The sequence below is a fragment of the Mustela lutreola genome, chromosome 6, assembly GCF_030435805.1.
Source record: "Mustela lutreola isolate mMusLut2 chromosome 6, mMusLut2.pri, whole genome shotgun sequence".
NCBI lineage: Eukaryota > Metazoa > Chordata > Mammalia > Carnivora > Mustelidae > Mustela > Mustela lutreola.
Window position 1 is genome coordinate 10,342,000 of NC_081295.1, and position 20,885 is coordinate 10,362,884.

At 40.8% G+C, this 20,885-nt stretch overlaps 1 protein-coding gene across 10 annotated transcripts in view; it reads right to left on the bottom strand.

The window, feature by feature from the left end:
- Positions 1 to 20,885, bottom strand: part of ARID1B (AT-rich interaction domain 1B) — a 439,398-nt gene that overhangs the window by 260,296 nt on the left and 158,217 nt on the right. The gene's annotated exons all lie outside the window — the stretch shown is intronic.

The window sequence follows — 20,885 nt, forward strand, 5'->3', positions numbered from 1 at the left end:
TGAGTGAACTGACTCTCTACCGCTCCTGTCCTCATCATCTTTTGTGCTTTGCTTCATTAAGTGGACTACAATCACTCCTTGGTTTTAATAGAGGTTTTTTAATAGAAATTACCCAGATTACTGACTTTTCCCAAAAGGGGAACAGGGGAGCCGGGAGGACTATTATTTCTCAAAAGGGGAAAGAGAAATCCAGCCTGTAATTAAAAAAATCAGTTCCTATTCACAGGAAGTACTGAAGACATTTGGAGAACATTTAAATATCCTACAACAAATATATATCCCACAACAGAATATATCTGCTGAAAAGTGCTTCATAATCTCAGGGATTCTGTACTTCCTCATCTTTGCTCAAACCAAGAATGTATCTGTCATAATAGCGCACTACAAAAACTCAAGAACTGCTTAGTAAAATGAATTCATCTACTCCTTCTCCCATCATAAATAAAACAAATTAGGTTTACAGACCGAATGAGTGAGAGCGACAAGCACCAGTAACCCATCCGTCTACTTCCGAAGCCGAAGTGCACATTCCTGCCCTAGAACCAGACAAATACTGAGAAAATCATTATTACTCGTTCCTAGGATCCTTCCTCTTTACGTGGGGTGGGGTTTAAAAATTAAAAGATGTTCCTAGGTGTGGTATAATGACCTCAAAAACAGAAAGTCACCCTTTAACCTTTTGCTCTCAGGAAACAGACAACACTCGGGCGGGATGAGGCGTGAGATGCGGTGTTTGGAGAGGTGAAGGCAGGCAGCAGGCAAAGCTGACTTCGGAGGTGGGGACAAGCGGATCGGAAAGCCTGGAACACGGTGTTCACACTGTGCAGCTGCAGTACTTGAGAGGTAACCCACAGTGCTTCTGGACATCCGGAACCCGCCGAGGCCTGGAACCATGAACCGAGAAGGAGACGCGGAAGGCAGCGCCACATGCGATCCCCCGACCAGGAACCACAGCCCGGGCGGAGCGGCCTGGAGAAGGGCAGCCGGAGGGACTGGGGCTCCAGGCTTTCGCTGCATCGCCAGCTGCTTCGGCAAGCTCCCTCCTCACCTAGCGAGGGAGCAACACAGCCTAGGGAAGGCAGAGTCGGAAAATTCCTCCGCTGCCCAGGAACTGCCGCTTATTTGCACTCCGTAATAGGAAATTATCTAGGACTCACTGAGAACACAGGTCTTGATGCCCTTTGCAATTACACAGAAGGGAACACAGCCTTGTTTATCAGCAGACATCATCTGTATGCAGCCACAGGAAGCTATTTTCACCACCAGAGGCTAAACCCCAGGCTACCTCGCAGATATGACACCTAAGTTCTGAAAAAGATGCCAAATGCATAGACCTTAAGACGTTTTGCACTGTGTCGGAAAGCTGCAGCTTACACCTGCACAGTGGTCCGGGAGAGCAGAATCCTGGACCTCCCCACGACACTACTGTGCTCCGCAGGGGGTCACACCGCTGCCTGACCTCCAGCCCATGGCCAGGGGCCTGGACTCCGCACACCCCAAGCTGACCTTGGTGCTAGTCTGCATGTGGGAGGGAGGGGGGTGCACCCAGAGGACAGCCTAAAGGTAACCACCTCTGTAGTAAATACTTCCAGTAAATACAGGTAATCGAAAGTGCAGGCACACAGGCACGTAGAAAGACGAGAAAGCACTTAGGCTAACTTCGAAGCACACAGCAACCATCCACTGAGGGGACAACTACCTTACTCCCGAAATCTTGGTTTTCAATCTATATACCAAAAGCCTGCAAGCGATGAACTCCACACCTAAAATACATTTGTACCAGTAATCTCCGGGACACACGTATGAAGGGGTTAGACTGAAATGCTAGTTCAGAACGCACCGAAAACCTGAATATGAATGAGGACATGGTTATTTTACCAAAATCTATTCCGTAGTAAAAACAAGACTACGTAGGATCCATAAGCTAGAAACGGACTGTCCAATATGGAAGCCATTAGCCACATGTGGCTATTTTAAATTTAATTAAAATTCAAAATTCAGCTCCTCGCACCCGCCATATTTCAAGTGCTACACAGTAACACATGGCAAGTGGCTAACATACTATATGACACAGATACAGGATATTTTAATCGCTGCAGAAAATTCTGTTGGACACTGCAGATCTAGAATATCCAAAAAGTCTTTAGAACACACTCGCTCTTACAAATACTTCAAACAGGACCAAATTCACTCACATATTTGTTCTTTTGAAGGGAGATACAGAATTCACTTAATAAAAACCTCATGAAGGGTTTCATTATAGTGAGAACGTGTCCATTCCTCACCCTACTTCAAGCCAAAACGGCTGGTCAACCCGAGTAGCCTGCAGTCATCAATATACAGAGCCTACAACTGAGGAAGGAAAAGGACTGCTGCCCCCAGAGACCATCTCCAGGGTTAGTCCCCACCTGTCACTCCATGAGCCAGTGCTGGTGTAAAGCATTCTTTTTTCTAATCTATAGAACTTATTGGCAAATTCTTAATCTGTAAGTGTTCTGCCTCTCAAGTACCGATGTCCAGAAATGGAGTCCTGGCTTGAGACAGAAGCTGTAGGGTTGGGGAGAGGAGAAGCAGCATAATACAAGCAAAACGTGCATGCCTGTTCTCCACACATACATGGAGAGACCTAGGACCCAATCACAAAAGGATGTCTTTTTTTTTCCTGGGTGACTCACTTGGCTCACACTTGCCTCTGCTCCCACAGGCAGAGGGGAGCAAGAAGGCAGAGCCACCACGTACTGCAGAAGCAGTACCCTGCGTCTCCTCCCCAGTGCCAGGCCGCCGGTGCGCGTCCCCGTGCAAGGGAACTAGCCATCCCTAGAAAAGACCGTGTCAGTTTCATGTCCCTAGTATCCAGTGCCCCCTCAGACGGGACAATCTGTAATGGACAGGAAAGCATGCAACATCCGTCAGACACACAGCTGAATACAGAGGGAGAAAAGGAAGATGTAGAGGAGGAACCCTCTCCCCCGACGCAAACACACACTCTACCTGCTCTCTCCACTAACCATCCTCACCGGACAGGCAGGCCATGGGCTTCTGTGACCGACAGTCTTGTTCACTGACATTTTAGGTCCCAGACACAGGACCACTTCATTTCAAAGATCCCAAGACCAGGGGGACTACCATCTGCCTTGGCCCATGACATTCAGGCTCCGTTTCTAGGGCCCCCAGGGGACAGGCACAGGCTCTTCTACCTTCTCTTGATGTTTATTTTGGCCATTCCTCCTGGTTACAGGGAAGAAGCCAGTGTGTATCCCTTCATGCTGCAACAAGAACTGGCTTACGAAGTCAATTTCCATCTCCCATGCAGAAAACTTAGGTTTGATGAATACAAGATTACATCAGGAACAAATCATATGTAACTTTCAATATCACAGAGCCTTTATGTATAACAGAACCATAATCCCAACTGTTCTGGATTCCCACTCAGTTTCTAGCCTAAGTCTCTTAGGGTGGCATTGTAGTTAACATGTAATGCATGGTCCAGAACACACGGAAGCTCTAGATTTATTATACCAGGATGAATGGCAACAACCAAAACGTCAAAGAGTTCTACATTCAGCCTATTTAATTGGCTTATGTTAAGAGTTATAATGAGATATGAATTTATAGATGACACAAAGGTAGAAATTCTATTAAATACAACAGATGCTAGATTTGGAATCCAAAAACACGTTAGCAGACTTGAACAATGACCCAAATGACTCAGTGAGGGTAAAGGCGAAAGCTGTTCTTAGGTTCAAGTACAGGAGAGATGAGAGATGAGCCTTAAAAGGACCTCCCATCACAGGGCCAGAGTGGGATTCAGCTCTGACGCCAAGCGCCTACCACCGCGATGGTCTAGAACAAAGGCGGTGACTGACCGGCTCTATACCAGCCACACTTCTGTTGGAGTATTTAGTCTGGCTGTGGATTCCTATGTGGAGGCATTTACACAAAATGAACTTTACCAAAGAATTAAGAGCAGGGTGGGGACAGAATGGAAACTACATAATGGGGAAAATAAAGGAACTAATCAGGCAAGTGAAAAAACACGTAAAATGAAAACCGCCTTCAAACATCTTAACAGCCATGATAGAGACAAGGGATTTAGGTTTATCTCATGTGGTTTAAGAAGGCAGAAGTAGAATCCAAATCCAAGAAAGCATTTTAAGTTAACCCAAGGAAGAATTCCTAACAAATACTTTATGAAGGCATAAGGTCCATATCATGAGGCTTTCAAAATGATATTCCAGAAGCAGTTCATAAATGAGGTAGGGAGGCATACATATATGCGGTGTGAACTTTTAAGAGTCACTATTATTCTAATGACAAAACAATCAAGAATCAACAAATCATAAGTAATATAAGTTACTGGTCTCAGACCAAACAGATTAAATTGAGAGACTATCACTTCGAAAGTTACATTAACTGGGGCACCTGTGTAGCTCAGTCAGTTAAGCATCCAAACCCTGGTTTCAGCTCAGGTCATGATCTCAGGGTCCTGGGATCTAGCCCAATGGTGAGCGTCGCGCTCAGTGGGGAGTCGGCTTGTCCCTCTCCCTCTGCTCCTCTCTACACCCCCCCCAACTCTCTCTCTCTTAAATAAATAAAATCATTTTTAAAAAGTTACATTAACTAAAACATTTTCAAAATGTCCCACAGTTCCCCACAACTGTAAATAATCTTTCCTTTAACCTCCTATGTGAACGTACAGTACAGGAGAGGGGCTAAAAAGAAACTTGAAACAAAAGAAACACTTAAAAAGAAAGTTATTGCTGCAGTTCATGGGGTAACACCGGCCAGTCAACATTATCTCTCTCTCTCTCTCTCTCTCTCACACACACACAGACCTCTCACCCTCCCTCCTCCTCTTCATTTTTAATATTTTAAAATCTTAGTTCCTTAAGAACTTTGTCTCCTCTGAAATCATGGAAGATGGAGCAGATAATGGGTTAAGACCAAAAAATAAAGGAGCAACAGAGCAAATCTGACTGCATGTTTGAAAAAGCCTATAAAATGTTACAAGCAAAACAGGAAAGCCTGTGTTAATAATGCATAAACGAAGAGAGAAAAAAAAGCTACCCATTTAATGGAATAATGCTTTTATCCTTGCAGTTAAAATGAAATAAACCATGACTATTAATCTAGTAAGACCATGTAAAAATGTAATTTTTAAACATTTACTAAAAGGGAATAGTTCAGAAACCACTCTAAAAATCAAGGCCTTGTGTACAGCAGCGTTTAGATGCTAAATACCGATCTCCTGTCTGTGGACGCCATTACCCACCCTGTCACCATAGCAACGCTAACAGTATGCCTGACTTCAAAGACAAAGATGTAATTTCAGACTTCCAGCAGCCAGAGGGAGTGGTAAGAATATTCTACCCAGGCGGTGTCAGCTGATGATAAATTATAAAAATATCCAGGAAGGTTATGAGGCGGACCGTACCACATATTCTCATATTCCTGGGGGAAGACTTATATTAGGCAAACACACTGGGAGACGGCAAGAGTAAAATAAAAAGTAAACAAGAAAGAATCTCAATGGAATCTGATTTTTTTTTTCTTTTTTAAAATTACATGGTACAGAGTTCCGCCTCCTTTTCTCTTGCTCCCAGGGGAAAATAAAAATAGCTTCTACCATCCCCTTTCTCATTCAAATGAAGAGTGACTGAAGACGGGCATGGCTGTTCCAAGGGACTTGGAAAACCACCTTGAGAACTGCTACTCCTACATTTGTGAAACTCCGGCATTTGTCAAAAATTGTTTTAAGCACACGCAGGCAGGCAGCTAAGGGAGCAAAATCGATTTGTGTACTGCAGCTCCGGAAGGGCAGCTACCCTGCCTGCCACCCATTCTAATCCCAACAAACTCAAGGTATTTTTTAAGCCCTCGAAGGGAAACAATTTTGCAATTTACAGGGGTTTTTTGTGTCTTAACACACACACACACACACACACACACACAGCTGACACAGACACTGCTCTTTCATGATTTTCTAACTGTATGATTTTTAAAAGCACAGGCTTTAGAGTTGAGAGAGCCATAAAATCTTGAGCAAGTCATTTTCCTGGAGGTAATGAAATACAAAAGAATGAACACTGGAGTTCAAGTCCTCTTAAAGGAGTATCTACAAAGAGGAATTTATCCTACTAGGCCTTTTATACTTAGAGCAAGTTATAAATGACAAGACTGGCCAACAAATGAACAGAGGTAGTTTCCTACAACGTTTTGTTCTGGAAGAGTAAATGTATGTTAAATTGTCTTTTTGTTGAATTCCGTTACACGGTTTGGGCTCAAAAAAGTCCAACTCCCTCAAAATAACAGGAACATGATTCAGCTGCCCCAATAGACCCCGCTCCCCTTCCCCCTAAAGGCTGATAAATGGCCAAGAGCCAGTGACAGTTGTGGGTTCAAATCAAGCCGGCTGTCAAGATCTTCATGCCTCCTGGCTGGGCCACAGGCTGCTCACCACACCCATTCCTTTTTACAACATGAGGTGCAGCAACCGACACAGAACACAAGACTCTTCCAGGGTCAGTCCTGGGGGCAGAAGTGGAGGAATCACACCAGCTTTAGAATTCTTCCCACTAGAACTCTGGAGCTAGACAGATTATGGGTTTATCCTGTTTGTCCTGAAGAAGGTATCTCCAATATTATAATGTACCCAAGTCAACAGATACCCTCCTCCCCTCAAACAACCAAAAGAAAACCAAAACTAAAAAAACACTACTAACTTTTGCCACAAGATGCAAACTGTCATGGTACTAAGTCATTAGCAGAATGTTTGCATTGTAAAATTGAGACCATCACTAGACTAACCAATTAATATCTTGAGTCCAAATCTTGTAACTCAAAGATTAGCAATCTTCTCCCATAAAAGCGGACAACAGAAAAATGCCGAGTTACAAAACAAAATGTCACCTATCCCTTAGAACAGAGAAAAGTTTATGAAAAATACTCTCTTCTCAATTGAACTATTTCTTTATTAAATGACTTTTCATTCTGCTACACGTTTTACCCTTACAAAATTACTATTTTTAAGAATTACACTCTGAAATGAAAATAGGCTCAATAAGCTACTTCTTTGGAAAGAGTTGCTGGATTTTAATTGCAACAGCTATGCAAGTTACAGAAAAACTAGCCCATCGTTCATTCACTTGTTGAGTTGAAGGGTACCAAACTTGGGCTCACGGTAATCATTCCAAATATAATGAAAAAATTTCTTTAACACTATAAAAAAAAAAACAAAAACAGGAAAATGCTTATTTTGGCATCATTATTCACTTTTTTCACAGGAGTACTATATATATGTTCCTTTATAAACTATTTCTTTTACAAAGTAATAACCTGATATTTCATCCTTAAGATATATTTTCACTTTATGTTAATAATCATGCAACCTCATTTTCCCCCTTCTACCTAGTCAGGAATGTGGGCCTTAATTTTTTTTCTTTCTTTTTTTTTTTCTTTTACAATTTTAAGTAATTTTTACACCCAATGTGGGGCTTGAACTCACAATCCCGAAATCAAAAGTCACACGCTCCCCCAACTGAGGCAGCCAGGGATCTTGCAGTCTTAAATTTAATAGTGATTCATGGTAACTGCATGATCATGGTTTGTTTACTTCTCCTTTTTTTAGACGTTTTTAAAAATTTGTATTCCACTTTGAGTAGTCTCAGTTTATACAAATGTTTTACTCTAGGTCAGCTGAATTCCCATTTAGGAACACATGGGCTATAAATTCTAGGTAAAAACATCATAGGAAATGAGAATGTTCTGTCACAACAGGACTCCTTCAGTTAAAAGTGGCCACTGGCATCTTTAAAAATAAACAAATTTATTTATAATTCATAGAGAAACATGTTGGAAAAAGAATGCCTCTTCCAAGATATTTTTAAATACTTTTACAGATGAAGAAATCTACAGTTTTTAATTTTAATCATTAAGTTACACAGTGTCTGGGTCATACTTTTTATTAGAACACCACAGTATAAAAACTTCAGAGAGGCTACTAAATGAATTACATTAAACTTCACATAATTTTGTTGTTTTGATGAGAAACTGGGTTTATGAAAGTAAAACTATGATGGTGAGTATCGTATATATTTACAACTGTAAAGTAACATTCATTTCCTCTATAATTTGTCCAGATACCTTTGCACAGCTACCACCGCTAGCTAAATATGCTGGGCTTATTAAACGAACATTTGCAGAAGTTCCCTTTTTGGGATGTACAGTTTAAGCATGAATAAACACAACTGTCCAAAAGAACGGTCCTTAAAAAAAACAAGATACTCTGAGGGTTGCTGGAGGGGAGGCAGGGTAGGAGGGATGGGGCGGCGGGTGATGGACACTGGGGAGGGTCTGTGCTATGGTGAGTGCTGTGAAGTGTGTAAGACTGATGATTCACAGACCTGTACCCCTGAAACAAGTAAGACACATGTTAATTAAAAAAATAAAAACAAAAAAACCAAGATACTTCCAAAGTGTTCTCACTTGCAAAACACCACCTGACTTGCAACATACTGAACGTCATCTAATCAATAGGAATGAAAAAAGGCAGAGAGCTTCCAAAGCTGTGTTTCCTATATTAATATAATTAATTTTTTAAAGATTTTATTTATTTATTTGACAGAGATCACAGGAGGCAGAGAGGCAGAGAGAGAGGAAGGAAGCAGGCTCCCTGCTGCGCAGAGAGCCCGATGTGGGGCATGATCCCAGGACTTTGGAATCATGACTTGAGCCGAAGACAGAGGCTTTAATCCACTGAGCCACCAAGGTGCCCTTTAATATAATTATTTATTCATGGTCCCCTTGACCCCTCCCCTTTCCTGTGTGTGTGTGTGTGTGTGTGTGTGTGTGTGTGTATTATAGATACAAAGACCGGGAAAAAGAGTGAGAAATGTATCCGACTTAGGAGGATATCTTCAGATATTTTACCCGATTCACCACCTTCAGTCTCATCTCCCACTAAAGATGCGTTATCAGGCCCCGCTGGTTATTCCTGAGCAAGCACTATGGCTCGTATGGTTCTCGTCTCAGAAATCTGAAAACCCTTTGCGGAATCTAAGGACTTTATCTAAGGCAGACTTCAGCGAAAGCAAAGTAGATTTCCATCTGAGCCCTTCCTTACATCTTCTTTTTCTTTTCTCTCTCTTCTTTTAGGCGACTTTACCACTCACTGTCCATACCGCAAGGTGGGCCGAGCACGGACCAGTCAACTCCCATTCCTGCAGCCACTTACGCAGTTACCTACGCAACTCTTGACAGTAATGTTGGGAGAGCCAATTAGTATTGTTTCGAATTACAACGTATTTAATATAGTTTTCACACTTCCATGCTCTTCTGTTACGTGATAAATAAACATGAAAAATACGAAATGGAAACGAATGCAGAAGAATGCCAGTGGTTCACACCAACACACTCCATCAGAAGAGGTCTGCAGCCCTGGGAGGCCCAACAATGGAGTCCTGGGCAGGAGTCGAGGGGATAAAGTTTTCGTCAAGAGTCAGCTGATAGGGGCGCCTGGGTGGCTCAGTGGTTTAAGCCTCTGCCTTCGGCTCGGGTCATGATCTGGTCGTGATCTCGGGGTCCTGGGATAGAGCCCCACATCAGGCTCTCTGCTCAGCGGGGAGCCTGCATCCCCCTCTCTCTCTGCCTGCCTCTCTGCCTACTTGTGATCTCTCTCTGTCTATCAAATAAATAAATACAAATCTTTAAAAAAAAAGGAGCTGATAATCGCTGTGACTCTACGAAGTCTCTGTTCCAGGTCTCTTCGTCCTGAGGAGAGGAGAGCTGAATCTCGGGCAAGTTTGGGAGACTTACAACCCTAACAGGCCCAGGCAGCTGAGTTTCACAAGACGAGGAGAGGCAAACGAAGGGTGAGAAGTGGACAATTTATTGAGCACGTACGTGTAACACAGGCAAGGTCGACACAGGAGGTTTAATACATGTTGTATCTCATGTAACTCAGAGGGTAGAGGGGAAACGTCTGGGCAGTAAAACTAAACTGAAGTATGTGTACATGTGCTCTACGAGTCGTAACACGTGTAATTAGTACACTTTTTAAAATCTGATACCCCAAGAAAGGGCCAGACTTTTATCAAAGAAGGCTAGAGTTTCAATAACTTGTTTTCACCCCTATGAAAGTAGAAAGTGCAAATTAAGTCAGAAAAAAAGTAGTAGAAATAAAATCCCTCAGGAAATCACTCAAGAAAACCAGCAGACTCGCTCCTCTACCATACCAGCTGTGGTGGACGATGTAGGGTAGTGCCGGGCCTCCCCCTCGTGAGGGGCCCGGCCAAGGGCGAAACGCTGCCTCAGTGCCTCGCCGAGCAGGTAACATCCTTTCAACACAGGAGTCACTGCTCTTCCCTTTTCCAATATCCAAAACCTCCACGGAATGGCAAAACATTTCTGCACTATTACACAGGCCAGAAGTATGAATTCTGCAGACATTATATACACAGCTCTCTGAAGAAAAAATGGGAAGCTACCTTAGAGTATCTTAAATACCAGGCATTCTGAATATAGGTATGTCTTCTTGTTGATTTCTTAACTGCTGAACGTGTTATAGGAAAGAACACTAATAATAAACTAATCCCAGTTTTATTTTTATAAATTTTTATTTTTATAAATTTTTAGATTCCTACATCTAACATAAAATCTTAAACATAGGAGGCAATCAATAAACGACTGCTAAATGTAATTGAATTTTCTGCGTAAAGTGAAATCTTGTGCCTTCCTCGAGGATGTCAACATTTAGGCATGCCAACTAAGGAAAAGCATAAATGTAGTAACTATAAAAATGCAAAAACACTTGGGAAAATGTGAACATATTCCTATTTACTCAAGGACACTCAGGATTTTAATCAAAGTTGACAAAACAGTATTTAAAAGAGAGACGGTCTTCGGATTAACACCTGAGGTTGGAGGACACGCAGGTGTCTTCTGGAGCAGAGGCAGGGAGACCGCCGCCGTAACGGAAGGAACCACCATTCGCTGGCGCTCCACCACTGCTGGCACCCTGAGTCAAGTTTCCTGCCCTTGTGGATTCTTTATTTTCACATCTGGGAATTAGAACTTCAAAAAATCTGTATCAAATTATGTAAAAATACACACATTTTAATAACTCATTAATATTAAATTGTTGCTCTTTATGTAGGAAGCGAAATGATAGTGCTTTACACACTGAAAAAAGAAAAGTAGGGAGGGGTTTGATTTAAAAAATAAAACAAAACAAAACAAAACAAAACAAAACAAAAAAACAAGAGAAAACTGTTCGGGGTTCATGGTAATCTCCCTAAGGCCCTATTTCCTCTGCCTGAATTTAAAATGTATCACAGAAACTCAAGGTAGTCAAAGGGCTAACCATGTCTACAAAATAAAAGAGAACATCTTTCAAAAATAGCACGTGAAAACTAAGTTCCCCAGCCCCCTCCCACAGCCACAGACCCACAAAAGAGAAAAACAAATAAGCAAAAATAGTATGTCTGTGTACTAGGCTCACCAAAGCACATACTCAAAAGGAGTGTTAGAAAAGGAGAAATCATAATGAGATAAATGAAACGAAGGAATGTTCCTCAAAAATGAACTCCAACAGGAAGAACAAAGTCTCCATCATTCGGAAGTAAGCTAGACAAAGCAACATGAAGTCACCTGTCCCTACCCAAGGAAAGGAACAGACTAGGCCATAAACTTACTGGACTAGCCGAAAAGCACGGACAATGGGACCAACCATGAATCCTAGCTGAATTGTATCTAGTTTCATTTATTTTTGAGACTGCACTCTTATCTTACTCCATGTTAGAGTTAGAAACACTCTGGTACGATCTGCTGAGCTGTTTATGCAAACTCTGCTCCAATATTCTTCAAATCATCTCCAAGAATTCACACGAAATGTAAAGTTATAGCCACTGCTATCACTCTTTCAACTCCGGTTCCTATTTATGGCAATGTTTTATCTCTTATATAAAGAACTATACAAAAAAATAAGGCATTGGTAGCAAAGATGAAATGCTTTCTTTTAGGCGTTGGAGAATTCGAGCCAATTTATTCAGGACTTGCTTTTTAATCTCATAAAATCTCTGGGTAGTCTCTTCTCCCTAAACCAATTCCCACCACCATTTCTCTGTGTTTGTCGTCAATACCAACACACATCTCCCGGCCGCTCAGCTTAAAAACCTTAAAAGCGTCTATCATTCATCCCTCCCTTTATTTCAACAGTTTTCTCCCTCTCCATGCTCATTGCCAACACTTTTTAATAATCTGATTCAACCCCATTAGTGAGATAATACACCAGCCTCTAAAGTCGTCTCTCTGCCTCCAGTGGTAATAAAGGCATTTTGAAAATAAAGGCTTTGCATAAATAAAAGGCAGGGAATAATTCACTTGTCTTGGTAACCTGAAAGTACCAGACTTTCAAAAGTAGAAGAAATGGGGTGCGATCTGCCTTTGAGTGGACAAAACAGATGTCAGGAAGTGCACAACTTTGAAGTTCATGTAATTCACACCCATGATATTCATGAAGACACTTACTCTGGGCACAGCTCTTCTCCTTTTACCAGCAGTTTCCAATGTTAGTTAACTGAAATTTTTACTTATACAAAACCAGACTTTAAAAATTGGGGTCCAATAAATTATTATACCTAATTATTATTATTTCAAAGCCAAATTTCCTCCTGATACAGAGACAGGTAATTACAAAAAACCAACCACATACTTCTGGGGTCATTAGAAGGTATTAGCGGGATCACTGCACTTCTCACTACCCATACCCATGAGACGGATGAAGACTCTACTTACATGAGAAATTTTGGGGGGGGGGGGGGACAAGAAAGGATCAGTATCAGGGTGGAAGTCTCAGAGAGGGGCGGGGTCTGCTGTGCTCACTCATTCTGGCCTTCTTTCAGAGACGACATCTACTGCGGATCGGGCACAGCTGTATGCCACTGTCCCAGCAGACACCATTCTGTGCTCGGACAGAGGAATAAAATCGCAAGCAGAAGTGAAGACTTGTAACATACCACGCTACCTAGATCGAACCAGGGAGCCCCAAAGACAGGACGGCAGGGAGGGAGGGAAGAAGGAGGAGGAAAAGAAAACACAAAAAGGCAGAAATGCAGGGGACATGGTTCATGAAAGTGACTTGGGCTCATCGAGAACAAATGCTGGGTCGCTAACGTTTCTGTTCGCAGTAAATCTCAGTCTAAAAAGTACACAGTATTTGTTCAGTTACTTTCCAGGGCACAAACGTAAACCTGGGGTGTCGGACATCAAGTGGAGGCCTCAGAGAGACCAGGAGGGTCCTCCTTCCACAGTCATGAAATTAAAACCAACTGCTGGTTCAGAGAGCTGTCTGCACGAGGTTCCCACTGATCTAGTGGGAAAAAGGCACCAGACTGGGCATTGCTCGGGTCAGATGGCATTGCCCTGCAGCTTCTTTGTGTCTTTTTCCTTCCTCCTACCCTACAGGTGATCATAAAGACGCCCGGTAGACATACTTCTCAACTTCTCCCATGAACTCTTCTCCTTCTCCGGAACCCCCCCCCCCCCCCGATACAGACTGCCACACTGATCCCACGGCGGGGAGAGGAAGACCTGAGATGTTGTAGTTCGTCCACAAGAAGCGCCTTGGCTCTCCTATGACCTGAATAATAAAGCTACGGACTCAATCGGTTAGCCCCAAATCCCTAAATACGTTCAAAAGTAAATGGTACCCAAAAATAGGAGGGAGACCATTACTGGAGCCACACAGGAGCCACCAGTGAAGAGGGACATGAGCCGGAATCCGAGCTAGGGCTTAAGCCTGTTTGACTTCAGCAGCATCAGCAGCATCAGCAGCACAGGGGTCCAGGTTAAAAAGATATAACTTTCTTGGAATAAAATCATCATTCCTTCCATACAGGTCATCCTAAACTTCTCTTTTCCTTTTTGTGAGAAGAAAAAAAAAGGGGGGGGGGGATGAGATAAACTACTTCCAGCTAATCATTTTTATAATGATCTGATGCAGATATTTAACCATAATATTATTTACTATCATTCTAGTCTAATAATTAGGTACTATTTAAGTAAAGAGAACGCTAGAAAATGAGATCTCTATCAGTAAGGAAACGCTAAAAATTATGTACTTAATTTCAGGATGTTCTCACATGCACTGAACACGGACAGAACACACACATGTAGGCACACAGATTCCGCTATACATGACTACTCCTCCGAACACTTAAAAAATTCAAATGGTAGCCTGATAATGAAATAAAGTGAAAAAACGCACACACCACAATTTAACACTGGATAAAATTTAGGTCCTGTGGAAAGAGACAACAATAGTACCTGGCACCTTTTTTTTTTTTTTTTCTCAAATAGAATGCATTATGAAGAAAAGTGGTTGAGAAAGCTTAGTCACTTTTTTGTAGCTTAAAGCTTTTTCTCCCCTCTTTTATTCCAGGCTTAAACAAAGTTCAGTGGGGCATCAAACTGCCTGTTTTAAATTACAGTCTGTATTTTAAAATAGAATGCATGCACGGCATGTTCCTGAAGCTAGGGGGTGGGAGTGTTATTCACGGAAAATTGAAGGCTTGTTGAGTCAATAATCTTCTTTCACACAGTAACAATTTTCAGCTAAAATTTCTTGACCCAAACAAAGGAAAACAAGACCATTCAGTTATTTTACAACAATTTAGAGAAGGCAAAAGAAAAAGATGAGAAAGAGAGACACTTCAAAAAATCCTATATTGCGAGGGAAGAATAAAAAACTTTCCTCTCTACATATATTTATTTCATCTCCTAAACTGGCAGTAAATATTAAAAATAGTTATTCTAGTCCAAAAGAAAAATAAAAGCCATTAACCAGTCCACACATGTTACTATGAGCTCCTACTGGTTATGTATCTCTTATTACATAAGCGAGACGTCTGGCTTCAGTTACCTACAAAGTGGAAATTTGTAAAGTAAAATCTATTTCCCATCTACCTTGGGCACTACAAAGTCAAACGTACTCAGCCCCTTTCAATGGCCATGCCTGCATATTCGGGGTGCAGGGAAGCCCACTGACCTCTCCAAATACCAGTGAACAGGAGGGGCACCCAGAAGAAAGGAGGAAGGAGGTTTTCTAGCTCAACATGCCAAGAACTGCCTTTTGTAGAAACAGCAGGCTCGAATGAGAAAAGGTACCTCTGAGCAGCAGTCGTTCTAGCAGTCGTGCTAGCATAAAAATTTAAAATTAAAACCTGAAGGAGCCACACTGCTCGACAAGCTCTCCTACCCAAGGCCCCATGTGAGAATTTCTCACACGCTACTTTCTGTGCTTTGTACTCAAGACCATCGCTACTGTTCTCCCCTTTGTGCGTGCAGATCGCTCCTGCTTGGGAGAGGCCTGGGGGTCCAGGCACGGTTCTGGGGCTGTCGGCAGGCAGACCCGGGAGGGGCACACGCCCAGCCTGGGGGGCCACAGAGAAGGCTCCAGAGCCTCACGCAGCTCATCTGCAGAGCTGCAAGCTGGTGCGAAACCTTCCCATCCCCAATTCGTTATGGCACAATCTGACTTTTCTATCAGCCAGGAATATCTGCATTTTTTATCCCTTACTTAATGAGCCTCATTTATCAACTATAGATCATAGTTATCCTTCTATTATCAAAACCAATATCCTGCAAATCAGTTATGTTTCAGCCTCTCTTCATCTCCAATTTTGTCCAGTGCCTATTTTTTATAGTACTCCTTCATTAATTATTTTAGAATTGACAGTCCCATAAAATGGGTTGAAATTCATTTCCCCCATATTTTAAACGGCAATCTTCAGAATATTATGTGAAAAAGTTTGCAGGGGTTATGCTTATTTAAAATGTTTTTAAAAGTTAAATGAATTTTTAAAAATAACATATTGCCACTAAGCAAGTATCTCAGCTATAATAAATTTAGAATTACCCATTTATTTCAACAGGACTGAAGATCTCAATTTAGAAACACTTTGCACACAAACACTTTAGTTATTTAAAAGCAAACTCCAGTTCTTTTTAAATATTAATTTATTCAAACTTTCCATATATTTAGCCTGCTTTTACCTGGACGAAATCCAAACTGGTGAGGTTTTATTGAGAATTCATTTACAGAACAAACATTTAAGTGGAAGATTATTTTAAAAGGAGAAACCTACTTTCCCACTTCCTACTATTTCTTACCTTGTTCAAGTTGAAGAATTATCCTCTATTTTCGAAATGACTACCAGTATCACAAAAATACTCTAGAGGATAAAATTATAGAACATCACATCTTAAAGAAATAATCCACGTTAGAAAAGAACATTTGTCAAAGTAACTATCACTTTTCCTAAATTCAGACTTTCAAGTAAGGTCTTCACATGTTTCTCTTAACCTTGAACACAAAAGAACTGATGTCTCCACATGGAGCAGACCAGTTACTAGAATTACATTTGGGAATATGGTAAAACCTAGGTAAAAAACCCAACTATTACGTGTTCTATTTAAAACTTTACCAAGAGGGGCGCCTGGGTGGCTCAGTGGGTTAAAGCCTCTGCCTTCGGCTCAAGTCAAGATCCCAGGGTCCTGGGATCGAGCCCCACATCAGGCTCTCTGCTAGGCAGGTAGCCTGCTTCCTTTCCTCTCTCTCTGCCACTCTCTCTGCCTGCTTGTGATCTCTCTCTCTCTCTCTCTCTCTCTCTCTCAGTCAAATAAATAAATAAAATCTAAAAAAAAAAAAAAAAAAAAAAAAGGGGGTGCCTGGGTGGCTCAGTGGGTTAAGCCGCTGCCTTCGGCTCAGGTCATGATCTCAGAGTCCTGGGATCGAGTCCCGCATCGGGCTCTCTGCTCGGCAGAGAGCCTGCTTCCCTCTCTCTCTCTCTGGCTGCCTCTCTGTCTACTTGTGATTTCTCTCTGTCAAATTAATAAATAAAATCTTTGAAAAGAAAAAAAAAAAAAAAAAAAAAAACAACTTTACCAAGATATCAAAATGTCTTTACGCTTTCAGTTTCGAAACTATGCCCCCGATTAACAGGATCTGCGGATACTCCAGCTGACAAGGCACCAGCCTTCAGAGAGCCTCCTGCTCCCTCTCTACAATGTCCGTAACTCCCAGACTCCACATACTCTATTAACATTTAGAGAACACTCGTAAACAGCGCATGTCGTCAGCTGCATGCAGGAATTATCAATGCTGACAACAGATTAGGTTTCTCTTTTATTAACTTACAATTTTGTAATGTTCAGAATGCTTTGAGAAGGCTCCAGCAACAGAAGACAGCTAGATTCTTAACCTTTTACTGAAAACCATCTAAATCGAGTTCCAGATACAAATAAAAAAAATTTTGGAAGAGTTCATTCAGCAGCCATATATCTAATTCTTAGCTGGCAGATTTCAACTTTTGCGAAAACCTGCCACCTGACAGGTTGAGATCATTATAACAATTTGTATTTTTAGTTGGGTTGAAAACTTAATAAAAAACAAAATCCAGTTAAAAATGCTTCACCTAGCTTTTTCCAATAGTTTCCAACTGTTCACAGGAACTACATTATCAAATCCACGCACTTAAAATGTGCCCATTAACATATCATCAACATTCATATATGCTTCCAAAGTACATGATCTTTTACCACTATCCAACATAAGTGTCATTAAAGATTTAAAAAACAAACACACACAGAGTATTCTTTTTCAGGAAAGCCAAATCATTGGAGGCTCTGTTGCTAACACTTAACCCCCAAAGAATATTCTTGGTAATACCAGGGCTCCAACCACCCACTTTCAGGCTTCCACTATCCTGTTTAACACCCTCTGTTTCAAAGAACAACCAGCATTTACTACCTCCCTCCTTTCACGGAAGGCCAAAAACCGTTTTTTATCTAAACCTCAATATTCCCTTCTAACTGCAAACTAAACAGAACTACCATAAGCATTATTCTACGCAACACATAGGGGTTTTTGTTTGTTTGTTTGTTTTTTACTAAACTCTAAAAGATAAAATCCCTTTTAATGTCGATCTCCTTAGATATTTCCTATTTAAAGAAGAAAGGGTCAGAAGACCCGATGGGTTATTGGGATGTGACTGATGGTATTCCGTATCTTAGGTAAAAAGAATAGTGGACCTGCTGCCTGAAACCCACATGGGCGGCTGGCCTCTGGGAAGAATGAAACAGATTTGCTGTCACCTGAGGAAAACGACGGGCTCTTCAGATCCCTGGAGGACAAAGCACCGTGTGCTTAGATCAAGGAAGAAAATCAAACCTTTTGTTTGTTTACTTCCTTGTATACATCTTTATAAATATTTTATTAACAACATACCCATGCCATATTTACTGAAATTAGGATTATTGTTCCTGTCAATTTATTTATTTTTACAATGAAAAGAATGTTTTCATGCTACTAAGAAAAGATATGTTTTTCACACTACTTTTAGCTTAAATATCCGAAAGTGCCCACTTCTTCTATGGAAGCTTAAGGCTACTAGGTAAAATTCAAATGTCATTTTATAATAAGAAAAAATGGTTTGGACAAAAACCCCACCCTGCTAATACAGATCCCGCACTCATATACTCCGCTAGTATCAGGAGCTTTGGAGAACATGGGCTCTCTACTGCTATCACGCCAACACCTTGAAAAAAAATCCCTTCAGCAACGAAAAGAGAGTCTGATACTAGAGGAAGAATGTGTTTAAAAGTGTTTACATAGGGGCACCTGAGTGGCTCAGTGGGTTCAATCTCTTGCCTTCAGCTTGGGTCATGATCTCAGGGTCCTGGGATTGAGCCCCACACTGGGCGCTCTGCTCAGCTGGGGGCCTGCTTCCCCCCCCACCTCCGCCTACTTGTGATCCCTCTGTCAAATAAATAAATGAAATATTTAAAAGAAAAAAAAAAGGTTTTACATAAAATCTATTAGGAAAATACTGAACAAGATATAATAAATATTCTGAAAAGATCCTCGTCTAATAGGGGAGTCAAGACAGCTATAAAAATAAGTGTAATAAGATAAACAATAATGGCACAAGCAATGAAAATATATCAAAAGATCCAACAACAAAGTATATTAAATAATATTTGGGGAGTTATCTTAAAATAGCAATTGAGATATACTCAATGTTTTTAAGATAAAGAGCTAATAAGCTTTTAATGGGGGGGGACCCTCCACAGTGTATTTTGCTTAAATGCTGGCTTCATTTCATATCAATAATAGAGGTAGGAAAAAATACAGAATGTGCTTGAATTTTAAGTGATACTATTCCCCGGAGATAGAGTTTTTTTTCAAGCTACTTTTAATACCTGCTATATGCTAAGATTTGCTGGAAATTATAGAATAAGGAGTATGTACGCTAAAGTGTCTCAATGTGGGAAAAGCTGTATGATTAAGAAGTATAGCAATCAGTGGACATTATTAAGAAAGATCTGTTCTAAGCTTAGATCAGAGTAAATTAAGTGGTAAGTAAATATCACTGGTCATGGCCCCAAGACAACAAGAGGACAAATATTAATTTATCAGTTATTTACTTTACTGTGGATGATCTGAAGATTTAAGTCAGCTGGAACATAACTGCTTTGGCTACTGAAGATCACCAAGAATTTGATGACATGCAAATACAGAGAGATACCAGCTCAAACAACAGTGAGTGGACAACTTACTGGAAGGTCACTTTATAGCTCAAGCAGAAAGACATTAGAAATATCTTGATTTTTTGTAACAGAAATTTAACCACGTAACAAATATGCTAAAGAAAATATGACACGTAAAGAAATTATTATAAAACCTAGCCCAATATAATCAAAAAGATTAAGAAATAATTACTAGAGAAGCTTCCTTCTTCACAGTCACATATACTCTAAAGAATAATCATACATTAGTATCACTATACCACATTTTTTAGAATGTAAAGGTAGCACCCACAGTTTCCTTACTCCAAGTTACAAACTAGAGGTTACAAATATGATGGATTATCTTTAAGTAAGAAGACAAAATTTACATTATTGACACTTGAATAAAAAAATGCAGCATAACTCTACAAACTACCCAACAGGAAATTCAGATATGATACAGTTTCATGGTATGTACAGTATCAACTTAGTCAAGTTGGAGAACTAAAATATTTAACAGAAGTAACACTAAAAACATCCGGACACTAGAGTCAAGTAGAATTCCAACAGATGTCCCCTGCAAACCATGATGACCTTGTCTATAACACCAAACACATTGATGCAGCATCCACATAGCTCAGAATATATCAGTAAACCCCTTACAGAACTTTCTACACAAATGAAGCCTATTGAAAGAAAAGCGTCTTGCTAAAATCCATGTAAATAAAGCCAATTTTCACCCGATCTACAGTTTGTTCTTTGTTCAGTAACTGGTATGTCCATATACTCACCCCAAAACCTGGAAATTCTGCTCTCTAAAAAAATATTGAAATGTTCCTGAGTCAATCAGCATCTTATTTACCTGTGAGAGCTACAAAAACAGAAAGAAAACACCAACTGGGGCATTTCTTTTTTTTTTTATTAGCTCATAAGAAAATTTATGTGATAAACAACTTTCGATCCTCTGGGGAATTAGGCATGGTAAAGAGTAAGGAAGAAAGCAAGCCATTACATGTACACAAACAGAACAATTCAGAAAAACATAAACTATTGATGAATATATCGGCTCACTTCCTAAAATGCTTTTAGCCCCCTTTTCATAATTAACTTAAAAAGCACCATCCCAGAGCAGAACTCTTCAGTTTTCTGGGACAACTGTATTTCACTCCTTCCCTAACTATGCTGTAGCTAGCGGACTATCAACTGCCCATTTCAGGGCAGAGCCATGAGAAGGAGAGCCTAGTGAGGGACTCCAAAGGTCAAGTGCACATGAGGAAAGCAGCACACCACAAACTGTTCTCCTGGCTACATAAAAACGTCTA